At 39.6% G+C, this 22,288-nt stretch overlaps 1 long non-coding RNA gene across 1 annotated transcript; it reads right to left on the bottom strand.

The window, feature by feature from the left end:
- Positions 1 to 6,287: 6,287 nt before the first annotated feature.
- LOC134202766 (uncharacterized) lies at positions 6,288 to 6,886 on the bottom strand. Its single transcript, XR_009977338.1, has 2 exons — positions 6,825 to 6,886; positions 6,288 to 6,739 (listed from the first exon to the last, which is right to left on the bottom strand). It is a non-coding gene; the product is annotated as an uncharacterized LOC134202766 (long non-coding RNA).
- Between the last annotated feature and the right edge of the window lie 15,402 nt (positions 6,887 to 22,288).

Raw genomic sequence — 22,288 nt, 5'->3', positions numbered from 1 at the left:
TGCTTGGGATAGCATAACCATGTAACGCTATTTATTTCAGAATAGTATTATTTAATAATCATACTCCGCTATTTCCACCTATATATTACTACAAATAAACTAGAATAGTGGTCGAAAATATGGAATGAAACTGAATCCCTACTAATTTTACTCTAAGTCGAATGCAACAGTTGGAATTGCGAAAAGCATTATTACCACATGGGGTTTTAAAGTTAAAATTTTAAGTTATCGTACCGTCGTCGGGGAGACAACGGATCAAATGGGGGTGAGAATGGGCCACTGTTTCAACTACATATAATGCTTGTAAAATAGATTTAATGTATCTGAGAACAATAAAACTGAATTATAAGTGACCTTTTTGAACGGATTTCTTATCCGACCTCCAGACTGTCGGTGAGGGCTCGGACGTCACCCCTGACTACGGTATCCAACACTTTTTTATATTTTAAGTTATTGTAATTTTGTTCTAAACCAGTGACATAAGTAATCAAATGAATTACCTTAAAATATGACTACATTCTTCAATGCACCAAACTGCTCTACGTAGTTTACGTTGGGCGGTCGTGTCTTGTACATAACCCTTCAGATTTTTTCTAGTATCGACGATACCGGCAATCCGCCGAAAAAACGCAAGAAACAGCAGTCGCAGCTGCCACAGATGCAACCTGAGCGGAAGGAGAGGTGCCCGCCTGTGTTTGTGAAGGGCGATCCGCCGGATTTGCGCCCGAAAATTCGCCAGTTAATCGCTAAATGGGCTGAAATGTACATTTCGGCTCTGCTGCGGTTTTGCTGCGAGGACTCCGTGGTATTAAGGACGAAGAGCTCCAAGCAGAGCTTGAAAGTTGCGGACTGAAGCCAGTAGCCGTGCACAAGGTCGATCCTCACGACAAGGCGAGAAGATATCGCGACCAGCTTTACCTGATCCATCTGGAGCACGGCACCACCACCTGGAAGCTGGTTGTTTGTTTGTTTGTTTGTTTGTTTGTTTATTAACCAGTAGCGTAAAGGAGTTCCTTTTTTTCTTGCTACCTGCGAGCTTATCATGCCTTACACAATAAATAATATAATTAATATATAATAATAAAATAATTACTAATATTAAACACGGTTCCAAAATTCTAAACAACCTTTTTTAAAAACTGCTTCTGACGCAGAGCATTTAACTGCTGCAGGCAACGTATTGTAATTAACCACATTTGCGCATAAACAAACATGACCGATATAAATAGAAAGTCTCTAGTGGGCATCCGAGTAAATTATTTTGTAGATGACTAACGTGTGCATAGCGGCTTAACCCATAGACGAAACGTACACAAGCATTCAATGCAACACGTAGTCTGTTCATAGCTATGGCAGATGTACTAACGTGGAGAAGTTCGCCGAATATAAAGTGAGGTAGTACCAGAGTCTTGAACAGTTTTAATCGTGTGTTGAAAGGCGCAGTAGAAGCACAAGAATAGAGCGTTCGAAGGCTTGCGTATATTTTCCCACATTGTTGATTGATAAGGCCATTCCACTGCAGATCCGTTTGAAATATAAATCCAAGATTCATCGCACTTTCCATCCATTCAATGGTTTGACCGTCCACCGTGATCGAAGGTAGCATATTAACTCCAATAATATTCCTTCGACTACCCTTCATGAACATAGCTTTACTCTTAGAATGGTTGACAAACAGCTGGTTTCGTTGAGACTACTCGTTTACTCTCTCTAGGTCCTCATTCATCATCCTGATGAGATCATGAGAGCAGATTCCGATGCGATAAATATATAGTTGTACATCATCTGCATATAGTTGTATTGAACAGTACTTGAGAACCGTTGGCAAATCATTGATGTGACAGCAAAACAGCAAAGGACCAAGTACCGAGCCTTGAGGAGCACCAGATGTTACAATGCCAATCTCGGATTGTTCAGTCCCACAGAACACTGTCTGATTCCGCTCTGACAGGTAGGACTCGATAAGGTTTATGGCAGAACAGGAAAAATTGAACTGTGTCTTTAACTTCAAACAGAGCTTACGGTGAGGAATAGTGTCAAAAGCCTTCGAAAAATCAAGCAGCAATAATACAGCAGAACCTTTCCTATCAATCGTTTTTGCCAAATCATCGTATACACGAACAGTGGCCGTTTGGACACTTTGACCTTTCCGAAATCCAGCTTGACACTCTGTTAGTAGATTGTTTTCCACCAAGAAAGAAGACATTTGATGTTCTAACAGTTTCTCGAATGCCTTTGAAAGCGCACATAGGATACTAATTGGCCTGAGGTTCGACAACGTATTCAAGTGCGGTTTCTTCCGTAGTGGCAAAATTTTGGCGTGCTTCCAGCAAGACGGAAAAGAAGACGTCTGGATGATTTTGTTGAAGATATGCGTTATCTGGTGCACGACCAACGGCAGAACAATTTTGACGAATTTGATCGGCAGGTCATCGATTCCAGTCGCGTTCGATTTAATTCCGCATATGGCATTCACGACTTCCCAGTGTTCCACACGCCGGAAAATGAAACTGTAGGGGGAGTCTAACGTACTTCTAGTTGTCGTGTGATTTTCGCTTGGAATATAACTCGATAAAAATGTCCGATTTACCTCGTCCGGATGAAATTCACAAAGGGTTGACGATTTATCCTTACAAACTCCGATACCTTTTATCCGATTCCAAAGTATTTTAGGAGGGATTTGGCTGTCAAGAAAACGGTTCATGTATTGCGCTTTTGCAGTAGCGATCATCGTATTTGTTCTGTTCCGAAGTACATTATACCGACGTCTAGCCTGTTCTTTGCATGCTCTCGGAGATCGAATCCAGTCTCTGTAGGCCAAATCGCGTTCTAGCATAGACTTACGAACTTCACTATTAAACCATGCGTTGGATGATCTATGGCTCTTACTTGAACGAAGCGGAATACAGTCATCATGAATCTGCTTTACGTGTGAGTTGAAAAGTCTACAAGGTCATTTACATTATTTATTCCGTAAAAGATGTCCCAAGGAATGGAAAGAATGGCATTCTGGAGTGCTCGTCAAAGTTGACATAGTCTCGATACCCGAGCAGCACAAGTCAGTCAAACATGGTTTCAGCAACTTGATTGTGACTGAATCTGGTCACATATCAGTTCCAGAAATCGATGAGAAACATGTGTGCTGCTAGGGTACTTGTGGGTCATTTGAGAAGGCCTAACGTCAAAGTCCATGGAACCATAATTTAGTTCGTGCTGTGACAAGCTAGGGAAGCTTACTTAGCCAAAACGGAGAATTTTATCACTACAATTGGTTATGAACAAGTCCAGTTGTGAACAACCATCTCTATGATAAAATGTCGGCTCAGTACTAATAGAAGACAAGGAGAAACTCGTCAGCATATCTTCAAACAACGTTCGCTTTCTAGTTGGCTGGGATAAATCGGTGTTGAAATCACCGATCATCAGAATGTTGTTATAACTCGCGGCGAAAACGGCCAGTTTGTCCATCTAGTCGCAGTTCCAGTACACTCAGTTTTATCTTCAGACTTCAGTACTGAAGACCGTAGAGCAGGAAAGGTGGTCCTTGCAGTAAATTATAATTCCACCTCCACGTTATAAATTACACCGTCGCGTCGTTGACTGGGAGCAAAATATCGGCCAGCACACCGCGACGTCACGCAGCGCACCAACTGCTTTAATTTCGGGCACGGCACCAGGAACTGCCGCAAAAAGCCGTGCTGCAACAAGTGTGGCGAATCTCATCGACTGACGAGTGCGACAAGATGGAGGTGGCCGACCAACTATGGCGACAAACATCAGCCTCAACAAAGGGAGTTCCTGGAAATCCGGAAGGAGGCTTCCACCAGGACCCTACCGAAGAAGAACCGTGCTCCTGTAGTCAACGAGGTGAACTATCCGGCCATCATCGCGCCCATCGGTTCAAGCTCCAGCACCGCCGGCTCCATCCTCCAGCGAATGGCTTCCGCTCTCTCCTCCTGGATTACGCCGGCAGCAAGATGAGCATCCTCTACCCCTTGGAGGATTCTGCTTCACTCTACACCCCGGAGCAGCTGGCTCCAATATTCAGCCAATTTGCGGCTCGAATTCGAAGCTGCAAATCCCGGTTCGACCAAATCTACACTCTGGGCCTTTTCGTCATTGAAAATGGCTTCTACACTGGGGCTGGCAAACTGGAACGCTTGCTCGCTCAAGAGCAAAATCGTCGAGCTCAGCAATTTCTTTGAGGAGAAGAAGAGGGTTTCATCAAAGGGTTTATCAGAGAAAGAAATATAATATATACATTAGGTGGCTCAAAAACACTTTTTCAAATTTTCGATGGGCCGCCCATGAATATGGTCCATAAATATTCAAAAGGCTCTTTCAGCTGGTTGCCACCATAGTCTTGGCGCATCAAGATGAGATGTTCATTCACTACAGTAGCGTCTGTAGCTATCAGAGAAAGAAATATAATATATATGTATATATTATAGAGAAGATATTATAGAGAAAGAAATATAATATATATGTATACTAGGGTGGCTCAAATTAGTATGGGAAAAGACACATTCCGGCGTGACGTTACAACGTTTTGACGTACCTTTAAATGGTTTTCTGGAGAAAGCTTGCATAAAACATCTGTAAACATATGCATATTATTACATATTCTGAATCCTTATAAAATTTCGGATCGAATAGATATATTAACACCGAATATGTGTAGGAAAATGGCTTTCTGGGATGCAATTAGCTGCGTGACGTTACAACGCGCGTGAATTCGTGATTTTGTACCTTGACTTATACATGGATAATTCTCTGCTCTGGTTGTTATTTTACTCCAAAAATAATGAACACCTTTCAAATATATGAGGATAATGGATGACCCTATGGGGTAATATGCCTAAAATACGGACTAAGTTTGTTTTATTCGACATCAACATTTCGTGACGTTACAACGCGAGGTGGTCTAAAACAGGGTTTTCAATGCGTTGTAACGTCACGAAAAAGTATACCACTTTAAAATCAATTTTAACATGAGTTTTCAATCCATAGTGTATGGTATTGTACACAGATAAAAATATGTTGTGATTTTAAATGTATTTTCATGCACATATTTGGAGCATACAAATAAACGCAAAATTCAATCGGTCTTACTATTCTTTTAAATCGAAATAAATGTAAACGGTGCTTACTTGTAAAATTAAATCAAATTTAATATAATATCGAATGTTAATTCGTTTGATGAGATAAGCTGTAATTTTACACGTCGTTGAATTTTCATTATTATTTGCTGTGTACGAAAATGAAAAAGATATAATGTTCGATGCTGTATTAGGTGAAATCCTGGTTTTGATCAATGGCACGGAGCGTTAATTCCAATGCCCAAATTTGAAAACTGGAACCCATATTTAGGCTTCTTTGTAAGATTTAAACGAGTAGAAACAAAAAGCTGATCGTTCGAGCATAATACCCAGTGTTTGGTCTTATGTCAAAATTGCGGCATAACTAAAATTGAAAATTTAATTAAAAATGCATTTGAAATCTAAAATTTTATTATAATAGTAGAAGCAAGTGTGTACAATTAAACTTTATATTCCGAACGCTCGCTTTGATGCTTGGGTTTTCAAACGCCAAATTTCTTGAAAGTAACTGCAATAGTAGAACTAGTTCTAATTGTCTATTCCACGTGAAACACAAGATATATATACTTCAAGAAATCTAACATTAGTTACCTGATAAGTACATTGTTTATCAACCTCATCGTTGAAGATTTTTTTTAGGTTTGGCACATTTCATTTGGTATCAAACGCATGAATGCGCATAGTCACTCTCAATGCGATTTGAGGTTTTTTAGCCCCGGGAGGCTATGGATACAATCGCAACGCCTGACTTCTACACCAAGAAATTTCACATTGATGGTTGCATAGTACTGATCCTAACTAAACTGGTACCTTTGGACCTCTGCGGGCAGTATTTCTTTCGGCCGAACAAATTTCAAAACCCTGGCCGAGGTCTAGTTGATCATGTACACTGAACCAAAATATCCTTTCAACAATGAATGAGAAATGTATTGCTTAACGAAATGCATCCAATCACCGGATGATTAGCATTCGATTGTATTGAAACCGGATGACAGGGACTGATATGACCATCATCCAAATATTAAACGATTAGTATAGGAAAAGCGTATGCAATTTTAAACAACTTCCGAATGAGTAAAAACAGGTAAAAGATGAAAGCATTCAAGAAGGATTAGCGATCAATTTCTCGATCGGTTGCTTTTTCGATGTTTATAGTTTATACAAAGAGAATGATATCAAGGTAAAGAGTAAACAGCAACAGCATATATTTTTATTGTTAACGATAATGTTTAAAAAGGTTCTACATGTTTTCCTTATATTATTCGTATAAGTAACTCCTTATGTACACAAAAATTTTGACGAACACGGATTTTAGGACTGGACATTTTTATAAATTGACGGGATAAGCAGGGATCACGTATCGATTCATTTGATATCGTGGTTTAGCTGCACTGTACCGACAATCAACAATACCTTCAGGTAGTTTTTGGCACCAAATCGGCGTTTGTTAAATATTTTGATCCGTCTTCATGGGGCACAATTACTTTAGTGTTCTGTTTTTTAATTCCCGGTCGCCTCCATCGGCAGGGTAATAGGGTATCCTGGATCCCGTTTTCAAATCCTGTGAAATCCTGATGCGTCGCATTCTCTGCATAACAGACAACCCACACCGTTGAATTCGTAGACTGGAATACATTTCGCTGTAAACGAAAAGTTTGCAAAGAGTTTACATAATATTCTTTTATTAGAATATTTATTCTCAATTTATTTTCACTAAAAACTTACCATTTTCGAGATTTTTACGTGAGCTTTGTTCCTGGTGCTCAGATTTTATTGACGAGTTGGAAAAGCTTGCGTTCTTATCGGGGTTCTATATTCACTGAGAAAAAAGCCAATGGCGGCAGAGTATCAAAACTTCTGTCAGCAATACCGGCAAGTGTCTTGAAATTCGTATACGAAAGTATATCAAAAGCGGATGATAATCGTTAAGGGGCGCGATCGAACCGAACTGCATTCGCTTACGAGATGACATTCATTCGCTTTTCAGGCACCCGAAAATTGGATGACAGTGCATCTTCAAAGCAAAAGCAAATCATCTGCATAGCAGATGATTTTGTTACGATAATCTACTGATGAATAATGCGGTTGATTTTGTCATACGAAAGCAGAAGGACGCGTTATGAAGATAACGAGAATGACATTTTTTTCCTTTGGAAGATGATGTTTGGGCTCAGTGTATGTTCGTGTGCGCGATATTTTAGAATAAATATTTCTACACGGGGAGACCGAAGGACCTCATTGAGATTTGAGAATAGTCCTTTTTAAGTTATTTTTTCATAAATATAAGTTCATCATTAAAAAGACCTAAATTAGATGAATTATGACAGTTTATTTATTGATTAGTTTCATTATATCGAAGTAGTCGTTCACGCTTCTACATGTAGGGTAACTATTTAGGCCATGTTTCTAATTTGGCCAGTTTCTCGTATAACCCCGAAAATAAAGATTTTCGATGGTTTGATATATCGCTTTTTTATTTATTCATTTATTTACCGACGTGTCGCCCCATAGAAAATAATTCAAATTTGCTGCCCACGACCCCATGATGAAAAATCATCGAACACTACCGCCAACCTCATAATGGCTCGCAAAGTTTTCATAGCTCAGCCACCAACCTACGTGTATCAACATTGCATCGGAGTTGTGTATTAGCTCATTTGACAGGAGTGATCGGCCGCAAATGCAAATGACCGTTAAACAGTGGGAGACAATCAGAGAGCGACAGTGACACGTCGGTCCGACGGTGGTTGTACTGTGGGCAAACAGATTTTTCACTTATTCTGCATATACTGACGGAAATGGGTGATATCGCCGAAATACTACTTCACCCTATGTCACATTGATTAAAAATTCGTTTTTGTATTTATGTTGATATGTTCAATCTGTATCTATAAACACGAATTGAGCCAATTTGTCCGGATATCTTACAAGCTCCATAGGCTTTATGATGAATATTTTTCCGTGACGTTACAACGCAAACTTCACCTAGGTGAAACTCATGCTATTTACCACCGATTTCATGTCTATTACCACCAAAACAAAACTTTTTTCGAGTACAAAGAGCATACGAAATTTTAAATTCGAGGCTTATATGTACTTCTCAGAAAATTTAAAACAGTCCATTTTTCGTGACGTTACAACGCTTTTTTGTGACAGATTTCACTTTGTCAAAATTAAGATTTCTTCCAATTTTAAATTACATTTTACATACGGCACCAATTCTATACTTTTCATCTTTGAATAGGAACAGAGTGCAAATTTATGCATCAGAACTCTAATGACAGTCAATTTGGGAAAATATGTCTTAAAACCTGTCACTCTTCATTACTGTCAATTATACTAATTGTTGGTCAAAAACTTATTTTAAGCTAAAATATTATCATACCAAATATTTTATTTGATGATTTAGGTATTGGAAAATATGGGAAACACAAAGATAATGTCAAAAATTGAGTTTGAAAAATTTGTGCTCCGGTGGACCTGTCCGAAGAATGTGTCAAATACTTTTTTCATTTTTTTTGATTAGCCGCCCTCTTATTCGGTTCTATTTGATGCCCTGATGCTCTGGACAAAATTTCAGCCAAATCGGTCAACGTTTGGGCAGTGCTAAACTCGTTGGAAGTTTATATGGAAAATGTATGCAGAAATATCCAAAAACAGTGATTTGCAGTTAGACGGTACAATTTATGATCAAGAACCATGATACTCATTCAGTTCTTGAAGAATTAAATACAGAATGTTATGCTGAAAACCGCGAGAAGATTAGAGTTTTTTAGGCAAAGATATTAGCATTTTACTGGAGTGTTGTAGGGGTGAATTTATTTCTTTTCAAAGGTAAAAGAAACGAAATTTGCTCAAACCATTCTTCAGATAAATGCTAATAACTTAGCCGGGCAAGCTCTAATCTTCTCGCGGTTTTCTGCATAAGATTCTGTATTAAATTCTTCAAGATCTGAGTGAGTATCATAGTTCTTCATCGTAAGTATCGCCGTCCAACTTCAATTCTCTGTTTTTGGATGTTTCTGCATACATTTTTGCATATAAACTTCCAACGAGTTTAGCACTGCCCAAACGTTGACCGATTTGGCTGAAATTTTGTCCAGAGCATCAGGGCATCAAATAGAACCGAATAAGAGGGCGGCCCATCAAAAAAAATGAAAAAAGTTTTTCCCATACTAATTTGAGCCACCCTAATATACATATATATTATATTTCTTTCTCTATAATATCTTCTCTATAATATATACATATATATTATATTTCTTTCTCTGATAGCTACAGACGCTACCGTAGTGAATGAACATCTCATCTTGATGCGCCAAGACTATGGTGGCAACCAGCTGAAAAGAGCCTTTTGAATATTTATGGAACGGTGAATGATGGACAACGGTTTTCCGGTGAAACTAATAAGACTGATACATACAACGCTTCACCAATTGCAAGGGAGTTCGTGGGGCAGTACCAGGCGGGTTTTATAGGCGAACGCTCCACCGCGGACCAGGTGTTCGCCATTCGCCAAGTACTGCAGAAATGCCGCGAATACAACGTGCCCACACATCATCTATTCATCGACTTCAAAGCCGCATATGATACAATCGATCGAGACCAGCTATGGCAGCTAATGCACGAACACGGATTTCCGGATAAACTAACACGGTTGATCAAAGCGACGATGGATCGGGTGATGTGCGTAGTTCGAGTTTCATCGAGTCCCTTCGAAACCCGCAGAGGGTTACGGCAAGGTGATGGTCTTTCGCGTTTGCCATTCAACATCGCTTTGGAAGGGGTAATACGAAGAGCAGGGATTAACACGAGCGGTATAATTTTCAATAAGTCCGTCCAGCTATTTGGCTTCGCCGACGACATGGATATTATGGCACGTAGCTTTGAGAAAATGGAGGAAACCTAGATCAGACTAAAGAGGGAAGCAAAGTGGATCGGACTAGTCATCAACACGTCGAAGACGAAGATCATGATAGGAAGAGGTTCAAGAGAAGACAATGTTTGTTTGCGAGTCAATGCGACAATGCGAGTTTGCATCGGTGGTGACGAAATCGAGGTGGTAGAAGAATTTGTGTACTTGGGCTCACTGGTGACTGCCGAAAATGATACCAGCATACGTACTTTGGACTCCGCAAGACGCTCCGATCGAATGGAGTTCGCCGCCGTATCAAACTGACAATCTACAAAACGCTCATAAGACCGGTAGTCCGGACACGAGACCTGGACGATGCTCGTGGAGGACCACTTGGAGTTTTCGGAAGAAAAGTGCTGCATACCATCTGTGGTAGTCGCGTGTGGTCATCACGAAAGTATATATAAGACTGAAACCTTGATTGACTCAGCTGTATAGCAAGCACTCCCTATCGCACCGCTGGTCACTGGTCAGCCAGTGTGGCGCATACAGATGTGATACAATATGAGTACAGTACGAACCGGGCCCAATAAGTATAAGCATCAATAATATTATAACACCAGTCACCACATCCCCCTTTCTATAAAATGAAGATGTTTGTTAACTTAATACTGGTGTATAGGTATGCCAATGTTTAGGATACACACCTAGTGGAGCACATTGTGCTTCATTCCAGAGTTGTTACAAAATGTGAAGAATAGAAACATCAAGTTAATTAAGGCAATCCGTTTATCATTAACTTTATGTTTATAATTTAACATATTAGACTGGTAATATTATAGGTATAGATGTAGTGCGTTGTTGGCGCTGGTTTGTATCCCTTTTTCAGACAATAATCTTTTTTATGAAACTTACAAACTATTATAGAAAAGTCTGAATATCTCCCATCGACATACGCGGCCGGTAATTACGATCAACTAGTGCGATATTGCTAGATATATCTTCTTCGACGATATGATTGTAAACTCTACAAAGTTAAACAGTACAAACCTGATCATATCTACTACTATTCGTTTAACATACTATTTGTGCTGGTATCTACCACTTACCGATAATATATAGAAATAAAAATATTGTATCATAATAGTACGAAAAGTGATCAATCAATAAATTGTGAGAGTAAATATCTCACATGGACAGACAAGAACAAGATAGTTTTTCCCAAAATATTATTTCAATCTATTAGATCAAGCTGTTAATAAAACGTTCAAGCAGATATGCATATCATTCATGACTATATTTGGAATAAATAATTAAGCTCAAGCGTAAGTTCATTCAGGTATAATATCATTCATATCATAACATGATGATAGTGGATGATTTCTATTCTCAATACCTCAAGCAGGTCTATCACCTCATTGAAGGAGTAATGTTCAAGTATTTTAGGAGCTACGGAAAATACCACAAACATGTATGAATATGTTATATTTTTTTTCAATATCTTATTTTGCCATTGAGAAAATATCGCTAACAATTTGTATTATCATGGTATTTCCGTGACTGATATAAATATTCCTTTGGTAATCAACTCTCATGTATTTTATCTTTTGTGCGAGTTAACGGAAGACCTAAGGTCTCTTCAAAAATAAAAATAAAAAGCCGAAAAGAGTTTTCCGATAGTTAGAACAAGACTGATCCATTAAATCGACTCTAACAACTATGAAACCTACTTGTCCCTAACTAAATGATGACTGTCCCAGGGTCGTGGTGTCGACTCAGCATTACGGGATCCCACGGTGCAATGTTTATTTAGAAGTCACATTGTTTTCTTCGCACGGAGACTTACCACGGGAGTTAACTTGCGCAGCTCTCCATTTTCTCCTGATTCCTTTAAAACTATTGGGAGTTCTAATTATATTCATTTTTTTTTTCACCTAATTATATTAATTTTTCCCTTGTACTGGTACTGGTGTACAGGGAGGTATCAAAGCCTCTAGCAATGACTGATGTACGCTTTCTAACTATTAGACTCAGAAGCCTACACGAAGGCGTCTGCAATCCACAGTAGGCAGAAGTATGTTTCAAAACTGCGCACGTTGCACATTGATCCTGTTGAAGCCCCCCAGTGAACAAGAAACGGCATCTGTTATTTTGCGTCCACTAGATTCTGCAGCGTATGTTCTTATTTGTTGAGCAACAGTACTACTGTTTACATAGACTAGAATTATTTATATCACAATCTTATAATAAGAATATTGTTTTTTTTTTAATGAATAGTGCTACTATGAAGTAATGCTGTAGTTCTAAATTACAGCTTCGTGTTTCGAATGAAATCTATCATTACGCTTACCGATTATTTTCAGTGAATTCAGTCACCATTATCCAAGGCTCTTTCAGTAAACTCAGTGGATTAAATCACAGCGTGTTTGAAGCTCTCTTATTTCAATCACATTTCAATCCCTAAGTTCTCTCCGTCAAATCAATCCCAGCACACTCCACGTTATTTTAACAACAGGACTTCTAGGCGAGTGAATTCACTCTCAGCGTTCATTATGTTTATTCAGTCAAGTTAACCATAGCGCTTTTACGGGTTTGCAGTAAATTAAGTCAAATCGTTCTCTGCGCACCTAGAGAATTTATTCACAGCGCTCTTCAAATGCTCTCAGTGAATTCAATCACAACACTTTCTCCGCATTCTCAGTGAATTTAATTACAGCGTTCTCCATGCGCTCTCAGCGAATTAAATCACAGCGCTCTTCGAACGCTTTCAGTGAATTTAATCACAACGCTTTCTCTGCGTTCTCAGTGAATTTTATCACAGCGTCCTCTGCACGCTCTCAGTGAATTTAATCACATCAATTAAACCTACCTACCTATAACTATGACAAACCCGAATTTAATTTTTTATTCCAGGTCGCTCGTTCCTGGGCCACCAGTCGCTAGTCTCCCTGCACACCGACCATACGGCCGATTGCACACAGCCAGCGAGTGCGGGTCCACACCAGAGCTGACGTCATCTTCCAGGTCTCTACATCAATAAAAACAATTCCCTTTTATGGACATCCACCCTCTACAAGTTAAACATCTACGCCTTAGTCTTTGTTTTAAGCACTTGAAGTTTATTAATTTTCTGGATATCCTGGGCCTCATTGCGCATCTTTTTCGACAGCTCTCTCGTATGACAGTTTGCATGGTTTGCTCGTTTCGAGTCGAGTTACGCAATGCCACCCCTGAACTTACTATACACAACCTAAATGTTTTTTTCGTTCTGTCAACTTATTGTTTTATTGCATCCGGAGGTTATAATCGACCATAATCAAACCACGTAAAATAAACATAGGTGCACTTGACTTTGAGCTTGATAGTTATTCTGGTCAAGCTTTATTTTACTGAGTAATAACGTGTATCAGTTAATGAGTTTTGCTTAACTTATAGTTTTAATCGCGAAGAAGATGGTAATTCCATCGGAATCAAATTCATCACTGTTCTAAATATTTATTGTTGTATATCAGTATTGTGCTCAATCATTATCAGACGATAAAGATTGCAATTTTCATGTGTAAACATTTCACGTGAGAACAGTAGAAGAGTTGTCGCCGGCGATAACTTCTCAAATTGTGTACTCAAACGATAATGACCATAGAATTTTCATTCAAATATGAATCTTTACTAATATCAGCTAATTATCAACAGTCCCGTTATATCTTCTATTTGGAGTTAAAAGTAAGATCGCGGGTAAGTATGACCACAATTTTTTTTTTTAATTTCATTTTTTTTTTGTATATACGCATCCATCTTTCCAATTACATATCCGAACATATTTATTTTTATAACAGTACAGCATCAAATCTCTACAGTTACTGAGTGTTCTTCACACTATAACAAACAAAACTTTGGATGTTTACATGTATTCTTGGTAAGGTTTTACAGATTTCAGTGAAAACATTGTTTCTTCAAGGACCGAGTAAGCAACGTTATCTCACAAAGAAACTAATCAAAACTGAAAATTTTGGTCATCCGTTCCAAAAATGATATGGGGACGTTAGGCTGAACGAACTGTGGACGTATGACTAACTAACCAATCAGTTCTAAAAATGAATTCAACAACAATATTTACAAGCGTTAAGGTGATTATAGAATAAAGCCCGTGGTGAATTTCAAATTCACCACACGTTTATTTACATACATTTTCAAAACTCCAAATCTGGCGTAATAGTTTTCGTACAGTGCCGAAACTCAAATTATGATTGGTCAGCATAATTAAGCAAACGATCTACCATTATTTCAGCCCCATACGCGTTATGGTTCTTTCATCTCGTGCTCTTGAAAAACATATTGGAAAAGCACGTGGTTTACAAAATGGCCGATTTCTGGCTTCTTTCTATAATCACCTTAACTACTTATCATATTGATATTCTACTCACCAAAAACGTAGTAGAATCAATTTTATGACAGATTTCATGTATAGAGCCATTTTGACCTACCACGCGTTAAAGATCATTCTCTCTCCAATTAAATCGAGATTATTACAAACTCAAAGAACTCTTAAGGTGGTTATACAACAAGGCCACAAATCGGCCATCTTGGAAACCACGTGCTTTTTCTAGTGATTTTTCAAGAGCACGAATTGAGAGAACCACATTGCCCATGGGGATGAAACATCCGTAGATCGTTTGTTTACTCATGCTAAACAATCGACTTTAATTTCAGCATTGTACGAAAATTATTACGCTAGATTTGAACTTTTGATAATAGGAGTAGAAAACCGTGTGGTGAATTTGAAATTCACCACATGGCTTGATTGTATAATCACCTTAAGGTGGACTAAGTTTCAAACGCGACTGCTTCCCCCATTGTTTGAGCGAAACGAGCGAAACATAATAATTCTCAAAATCTAACTTTATCACTACTCAATATAAATACCTCCGAAATGAATTATTTGAAATACTATGAAACTAGTTCTGTATAAAAAACACCTTTCTAATATCTACAACATATCTATAAAGCTAGATTTTTTTTTATGCTTTGTTGAAATTTACCATTTAGCACAACGATTCGACTCAGTAATACAGTATCTGCAGTGATGCAACTGTACCTCTGTTATGCATCAATATTCAATGGCATAACAGATGGCATTCCTTTTCTTAATTGTGGCATACATCAACTATAATTTTTTTTTCATTAATAATAAATATGTGAAGCATGACTTACTTTTGTATTCCTATATTCTGTAACAAAACTGAGTTCATTTCCATCAAAGCACTGCACTGTAACGGCTCACACACCACAACGCAATGATCTCTTCGATAATAGACCATCATAGCACCCGACGTCCATGCTTCACGTCATGAATAAACGGTGACACAACACAATGGAAGCGAAAAACATACTCACCGCGAAGCGGTTACCCAAACAAGACTCGACATGTCTCGATAGTATACATCGCGAGCAGAATATAGATTATAAAATAGCACGCTTACCATTATTAGGTCGATCACTATCAGATAAGATTTATACTAATAACAAATAAGAAACCAACGTTTTCTTCCTTTTTTTTCTTTTCAAAATAATACCAGGGACCGCACTTTCATTTTTCTGCAAGACATTTTTTCAAACACTAGCTTATTTTCCATTTTTTCCTCAACTTTTTTCTTGCACTTGCACGATCACAAATTATTCACTTATTCTTCCCATATGGATCAAATTGATTCAATCCACAAAAAACTAAACCGACTCTTTCTTTTTTTTTCTATTGAGATGTGTTTTCTCCTCGTCGCCACTTGTGGTAGTCGCGTGTGGTCATCACGAGAGTATATATAAGAATGAAACCTTGATTGACTCTGCTGTATAGCAAGCACTCACTATCGCACCGCTGGTCACTGGTCAGCCAGTGTGGCGCATACAGATGTGATACAATATGAGTACAGTACGAACCGGGCCCAATAAGTATAAGCATCAATAATATTATAACACCAGTCACCACACCATCTATGGAAGGGTGCAGATGGCGGACGGTACGTGGAGGAAGCGAATGAACCACGAGTTGCATCAGCTGTTAGGATAACCATCCATCGTTCACACCGCGAAAATCGGACGACTGCGGTGGGCCGGGCACGTAGCCAGAATGTCGGACAGTAACCCGGTGAAAATGGTTCTCGACAACGATCCGACGGGCACAAGAAGGCGAGGTGCGCAGCGGGCAAGGTGGATCGATCAGGTGGAAGATGACTTGCGGACCCTCCGTAGACTGCGTGATTGGCGACGTGTAGCCATGGACCGAGCCGAATGGAGAAGACTCTTATATACCGCACAGGCCACTTAAGCCTTAGTCTGAATAAATAAATAAATAAATATACAACGGTTGATGGCTCGAAATCAAGTAATCGGTAGGCAGACAAAGTTCAACCTTGTTTGTGACCTTCACAGATGGATTTAAGCAGAGTGAACCACCTTCGAATTTATTGTTCAACATTGCACACGAGGGCGCGATTAGGAGATCTGGCGTGCAGAGGAATGATACTATCATCACATCGTCATATATGCTGCTGGGCTTTGCGGACGACATGGACCTCTTTGGAATCGATCGCAGAGCAGTAGTGGAGACTTTTGTCTTAACCATTAACTCTACCAAGTCAAAGTACATGTTGGCAGGTAGAGATAGAGGAAGTCCTAGTGGTGTTGGTGCTGAGGTAGTGCTTGATGGGGATGTGTTTGAAGTTGTTAAAAAATTAGTTTACCTTGGAACGCATGTGACATGTGACAATGACGTTTCCCCTGAAGTGAAAAGTAACCAGTCTAGGTCCTGCAACATGCAGATGGGGTTTCAAACCCGAAACCCGACCCGAACCCGAACTCGACGGGTTCGGGTCGGGTTTGGGTTTGGGAAATTAGTAAAACGTCGAGTTCGGGACGGGTACTGGTTTGAGAATTTTATTATCGAATATTTTTTTATTCGTTTAAGGTAAATTTAAGGATTTTTCGATATTTGGGCCTACATTCTTTCGATGTAAAGAGAAATGAATAAAAAATATTTAATTCGTGCAGGAATTCCTTCGGGAATGGATTATTTTAGGTAACTCACTTTGCACTCACGGTGGCGCTATCCACACATATTATAGGGGCAGATTTTGCTTTTTCATTAATCCATTTGTCCAAGAAATCCTTGCAAGAATTCATCAAAATTAGTGAAAAATCAGTTTTTTTTCCTTTTTGTACCCTAAATGACGAACACGTAGTTACGTGAAAGGCTATATTAATATGTTCATTTTAAAAACGATCTTTATATAGAGGCCCGGAGACCCATAGTTTCATATACAAATCCACACAGCTCGTCGAACTGAGATGAGATCTGCCTGTGTTTATGTGTGGGCGCAAAACAAAGCTTACTAACATCCCATTAGACAAAAGGGAGCCTATACCTTTTTATTTCATCATCTGATTTGCCTGAAACATATATCGACCTCAACAGTAGGGGTAGCGGGGTAAAGTGAACGTGCGGGGTAAAAGTGGGTAACGGCTTGTTTATCCCCTGTTTATTAATTTATCGTATTATTTTCCATGCTACTATTGAGCATTCAATGCTCTCCGAGCTATTTGAAATGATGAGATAACTATTGAGCAGCTAGATTTTAGCCAAATTCTTCGCGTTTTTGCAAAATGCTAGTTTGATGTAATTTCCATGAATTGAGTTAGTAGTTCTGAACCAAACTATCGTTCACATGGTTCATTTGGCTTGTTATGAAGCGGTACTGATTGATAGAAGATAGTTTTTTAATATTTTTTCTGAGTTTAGGTGTGATTTGAAAAACATGTAGTACCTATGGGGTAAATTGGTCATGTCGCCTGGGGGTAAAGTGAGCAATGTTCTGACAGAGAAATGGAGACAAACTAGCTCAAATTTCAACCTTAATCGGTTCGGTCAACAATGGGATCATCAATCAAGGGTGAAGAAAAAGGGGATCTGGTCATTTACGATACACATACATATTTTCGTACAACTTCTACATTCCTGAACGAATATTTCCATACAACGTACCTCGTTCATAGTAACATCCATATCTCAGATGTAAGGGTATGCGATAACACACTTTTTCCAAACGAAACGAAACGAAACGAAATTTAAAATGTCTTTGTTGATTCGAAACGGAACGAAACGAAATATAATTTTACTTTCGAGACTTCGAAACGATACGAAATCAAGGTGCATTCAATTCGAAATTTTACGAAACGAAACGAAATTTTATTTTTTTCCGCGGAATATTTTTTATTGAATTGGTTTTACTACCTATATTACGTTACGTATGCAATTCTGATTTCACTTTTTCGAAGTCAAGTAAATATCTTGCGACCAATATAGTTATAATAACAGAAGAAACAGGCTATGATAAATCGCTGCGTTGCCGTTTATAAACTAATTGCGATAAGGCGATTCCCCAGAATTTGTGCCGCTTTCAAAAGAAATCCTTGTGGAGTGTGTGCTCCCGAATATGTTCAATTTGATATCAGTTCGGTTTTATATCAGCAAGTATATTTTCTATATAATAAAAATGAGTTAAGATTTCCTTCCTGACGATTTAACTCGCGAACGGGTTGACCGATTTGCAATATTTTTTCCCTGATCGATTCGTTTTGGGATCCGCAAGGTTTGTATATACAAAAAGTTGGTAGATTCGACGGGGAAATGTAAAAAAAATTAGAATACAAGTTTGGGTCAGCTGTTGAGCTGAGATGAGATAAGACATCTCACTGTCCCTTTTTGAAACCATTTGCCTGTCAGAAAAGACCAATTTTTATTGGGCGATTTGACAGACGCCGGCGAGCGAAGCGTTGCTTTATTTTGCGGGTGGGTACTTTGTTATTGATTTCGTGGTGTTGCTAGTAGTCGGGGATTTTTCAACTTCAGATTTGAAAGTAATAAATCAACATGAACAAACTTTTTCATTGCCAATTCGAACGCGAAATGGAATTAAAAAATGGTTTTCATCATCTATACACGAAGCAATTGAGGAATACAGTTCAATTGCTCAGCATTAGGTTATTATTGATATAAAGTAATTCGTCTTGTTAATTTTTAGTTGGTGAAAAAAAGATGGTCACACTGGAACTGCCCGGGTCGTGAATCGATCATAAATTATGAGAAGGCATTCAGCTCCGAGTTGTCGTATCTCATCTCAGCTGTTGAGGAAAACAAAACAAATGCACGGAAATTGATCTAGATTGCGGTGCTGTAAATAGTGCATTGTGACATTTGCAACACCCGGGCAAAGCTGGGTTTCTTTCGCTAGTAACAATATATAAATAGTGGGATTTTTCGTATATGGATTCAAATTCTGTTAAAAACCTTATTTCACTTAAAAATTATTTTCTCATCAGCGTGGTTTTATGGTATTGAGCTAACCCTAACTAAGTAAACATTTATCCACATCTTCCAGGCGTATGTGCAGATAGAGAATTTATAATAGCATAAATTCATGTGCACAATCATGTGCACTTTTCTAAAATCCACAAAGATATGTATTTCGCAAATGTGATCGCAAAGTTTTAACGGCAGCAGTTTGCCACGTATGAAGAAATCATGTTTCCTTTCTCATACAAAAAGTTGTACCAAAAGGCTATCATTTCCTTCTAAATTCAAACTTTTTATAGGAGGCTCGGAGACCCATAGTCTTATAAACTTACTAGTTTTTGTCTGTTTGTCCTTGTATATGAGTTTGTGCAGTTTCCAATCCATGATCAATGACGATGCCGGTCACATCCTTACAGTCAATTGGTAGAGAGACCCACGAATGCTCTGCATCTCCGTGAGCGCCACAGGAAAGGAAATTGATGGTTAGTTGAAAAAGTAATGTATGTGAAACCGCCTTGGTAAACGACTAAATATTTATTGTGAACGAAGTTCGCGTTCTCCCGGACTATCTGCCGTCCCGTGACCAGCAGCAACATGATCGATTTCGCACTCATATTGTGCAAATAGTCAAATAATTTCACAAAATATAAATTTAAATCTCGGGGGCTGTATGTATGTTTCGGGGAAGGGTCATTTGGCCGAAACCCATCTGGCCCAAAGTTATTTGACCGATCAGAACGCCGGCTCCAGGGGCACGTTCATCTCAATTCGGGTGATTTGTGCCATTAGGGTCGTTTGGCCGAAAGGTATAACCCGCCAGCCTATCGAGCTTCCTGTTCATAGATGGGTGGCTTAAAGCGCCACTCCTTAAAGGAGACCACCCAGCAGATTTAGGTTTGCCCGGCCTGAGACCCTCCAGGAGAAGGGGTTGAGTTTTCCCGAACTAGGGAAGGAAGCTAACTGGCTGCCTTAGAAAATAGGGACAGAGGTTCGATGCGAATCCTGCCAACCAACGCTTCAAAATACCCTTCTAATAATTCGTCGGAACTAAAGTTTCGTGCCGTGTGTTTTCCTCATCGGTTAAGTCTGAAGATCCCTTGAAACGAAAAGCTTCCAATTCGAGAGTGAGCGAAGTCGATTTCGGGTCGACTACCCCAGCAACATCTAAAACACGAAAATAACGAAACGAACCACATGAAAATCCTTAGCAAAAAAACTAATTTCTTTCTGGTACTCTACCGCATACAGGAAAACATTTGGGAACTACTGATCACGTTTATTCTATCATCCCACAGAGGTGGCAACTATCGCCGAGCTCAAAACAGAAAGCTTTCATTCACAGCGGTTTTATTGGTAGATACCTTCTTACATTACTTCACTCGATCGATCTCTTTCGCTACATGCTCGCCTAGGTCTTTCCTTTCCCTTCTACGCTTGTTCGCTCTCTACGGGCAATCCCTATCGTGTGTGTTCTACAACAGGTTTACTCTACTTCCCTCATGCGCTCCTAGCAAAGAATCACTTCCGCGGCTACGGATACGAGTATTTACTACACGGCTACGGCTACACTTTCTGCATCACGATTTCGGTATCGGCGCTGCAGCTACCTATTTCAGCCACATGCTGCGGTGGCGGTGCTTAGGGGAGACGATATTTAATGGGTGTACGGTACGGAGGTTTAGTCAATGGACTCCATTCATACACGGTCGGTTGATGGACCGACTATTGTTCGTGCCTTTCGGTCACATGCGCATGGACGACACAAAAACAATAAGCATGCTTGCCTGGTACTTACGCGACAACCTAGGAATTACGTGCGGGTGTTTCGATGGGTGTGGGCGGGCCGGCGGCGGCACCGAAGCTGCTGAAGCACACTACTCCGGTCCTGTACGATCGCGGCTGCAATCAGACGATGCGATTTTGCCCTCTCTCCACTGGATACGCGGACTTATGCGCGAACGCGACACGTGCGTTCGATCGTCCCAGCTCGTCTTCGGTTGCTGTTGCTGGCTGACGACACGGTTTGTTGGTAGCGACCTGCCTGTCCAGGGTGCGGAATTAGTGAGTGCTACCCTCTTCCGGCCACGCGTGTCCCAGGTATCCTCCGAAATCGAAAGATGGGGTCAAGAGCGATCTCTGACTTTGGGCGATGTGCCGGCAATGGCCTCCGCGGCCGCGAAACCTATTAAAGACAAGCTCAACACACGTGCTCCATTTTTTGCATTTAAAATCCAAAGTATTACCTCTAGAAACAACACACACTTGCCGCCTACTATTAAGTCCGTTTTGTCTATACGGAACGATTAACTTGGGAAAGGGAAAGTTTAATTAGCAAATCTACTCAAGAATTTCACATGGTTTTAAGTACCTAATTAAGCACACCACGACGCGACACACTGAACCGATCACTCTTGCCTCTTCCACAATTCGAAACGAAGTGGACGATCAAAGCCTAAGAATGTCCTCAGATACCGGCAAATTTCCAGACTTTCGAGTTGAGGTCGCGAAATTGGACGAAGTCAAATTTCGCGAATGTCACATTGTTAGAAAAATAAACTCTGAAACATTAGATGGCCTGATGACCTCTCTTTCTAGCGGCCGTTTAATTCCCAAATTAAACTCTTCCCATGTTCGGAAGGTGAACGGGAAAGGTCATTGCATCCTGAATGGATACCTTGCCTTGCAGATTTGCATATGACCCTGCTCGACAAACATTTAACTGTTGGCGCGTGTAACTGAGTTGGGGACTCATTTACGCAATCGTATGCCAGTTGCAACTCTGTGAAGGATGTGATCTAGTGCGGTGGACAAAGTTTAAAGTTTAAATGAAAAAAACGACTGAACATGCAGACACGTGAAATAACGAAAACCAATAAATAATTGCAGTGAAAGGAAACATTAAAAAAGCGTACTTGTTACAAAGGGTCTTTGGATCGAAAAAGTTGTTTGGCCAAAAGGTCATTTGGCCAAAAGGGTTATTTGGCCGAA

Source organism: Armigeres subalbatus, unplaced genomic scaffold (genome assembly GCF_024139115.2).
Source record: "Armigeres subalbatus isolate Guangzhou_Male unplaced genomic scaffold, GZ_Asu_2 Contig141, whole genome shotgun sequence".
NCBI lineage: Eukaryota > Metazoa > Arthropoda > Insecta > Diptera > Culicidae > Armigeres > Armigeres subalbatus.
Note: the sequence above shows the minus strand (reverse complement) of the source record. Positions and strands in the feature narration are given on the sequence as shown.